This window comes from Gossypium arboreum, chromosome 11 (assembly GCF_025698485.1).
Source record: "Gossypium arboreum isolate Shixiya-1 chromosome 11, ASM2569848v2, whole genome shotgun sequence".
Taxonomy (NCBI): Eukaryota; Viridiplantae; Streptophyta; class Magnoliopsida; order Malvales; family Malvaceae; genus Gossypium; species Gossypium arboreum.
The window spans coordinates 85466277-85467843 of record NC_069080.1 but is presented as its reverse complement, the minus strand read 5'-3'; the positions used below and the strand labels follow the sequence as shown (position 1 = coordinate 85467843).

The 1567-nt window shown below is 38.0% G+C and overlaps 1 non-coding gene across 1 annotated transcript; it reads left to right on the top strand.

Moving 5' to 3' along the window:
- Positions 1-523: 523 nt before the first annotated feature.
- LOC128284877 (small nucleolar RNA R71) lies at positions 524-630 on the top strand. The gene has a single exon (XR_008275297.1). It is a non-coding gene; the product is annotated as a small nucleolar RNA R71 (small nucleolar RNA).
- Positions 631-1567: the final 937 nt, after the last annotated feature.

The window sequence follows — 1567 nt, the reverse complement described above, 5'->3', positions numbered from 1 at the left end:
TTGCTAGTAAGGTGGTTGTTAAAAACCTAGAGGATGTTGTGGCCTTTGATTTCCTTGACTGCCCCACGAGAAATTGGGATGGTTCCTCCAACCTGCATTATAAGTGTTACTATACGGGTTATTTTGGTGTCTAGAGTTATTGTTACCCATATATTGGACTTGTTCCTCCTCGATACTGGGGTTGAAGGGTTGATATTCTGTGTATGCTCCTCCTCTATTCGAATCGCACCTCATCACTAGATATACCTGAGTAGAACTACACAAACCGTCAATCTTTTTATTTAAGAGTTCTACTTGGTTAGATAGCATAGTAACCGCGCCAAGGTTGAAAACACCGACTGCTTTCATCGGCTTTGTCCTCATAACTTGCCACTGATAGTTATTTAGTGACATCTCCTCAATAAATTCGTAAGCCACCTCAGATGTCTTATTATTGATGGTTCTGCCAGCGACTGCGGTGATCATCTATCAAGTCGAAGGATTTAGGCCATTATGAAACGTTTGAACCTGTAGCCAAAGTGGTAACCCATGGTGAGGGCACCTTCTCAAAAGGTCCTTGTATCTCTCCCATGCATCGTAGAGTGTTTCTAAATCCATCTGCACAAAAGAAGAGATATCATTACGTAATTTGGTTGTTTTAGCCGGCAGAATATATTTTAATAAAAACTTTTCAATCATTTGTTCCCAAGTAGTGATTGACACTTGTGGTAACGAGTTCAACCATTGTTTAGCCTTATTCCTTAACGAAAAAGAAAATAACTGAAGGCAAATGGCGTCATCAGAAACGCCATTGATTTTAAAAGTGTCGCAAAACTCTAAGAAATTTGCCAAGTGAGCATTGGGATCTTCGTCCTGCAAACCATTAAACTAAACAAACTGTTGTATCATTTGAATTGTGTTAGGTTTCAGTTTAAAATTATTTGCAGCAACAACAAGCCTAACTATTCTCGATTCAATTCCTGTTAAAGAAGGTCTAGCATAATCATACATAGTACGTGGAGCAAGATTTTGATTTAGTCGATCAGTAGCAATCGTAGGAGGTAGCGGATTTTCTTGGTTTTCAGCCATCTCCTCGGTTGTGTTTGAAGTATCGTCGTCTTGCTCGTCCTCTATGTATCTTAGGTGTGACATCCCTAAAGTGACCCTAGTCGGAAAGTGGTTTCGGGACCGCTAAACCGAGTCACTAAATTATTTGAGTATGATAGTTACTGTCTAAATATGTGAAAATGCATGTGTGAATTTTTTTAATTCTTTGATTTAGTTAATTTGAAGGTGAATTGAAAGAAAAGGACTCATGTGAAAGGATTTAATTATATGTGGCTAATTTTAAGAGGTTAATAAAGGAATGAAGTAAAATAAATGGAGTTGCATGTCAAATAACCCATTTGACAAGGTTAGTGGCCGCCATGACAAAATTATGGGCAAGGAACATGTTTCCAACATGTTATGCTAGTGGTGTATGTAGGAAGCCATAAAATAATAGCTAGCATTAAAGAAATGAACAAAAAATGAGCATGGATGCCCCCATTGTGCCGTAACTAGAGAGAAAAACAAAAAAAAAAAAGAA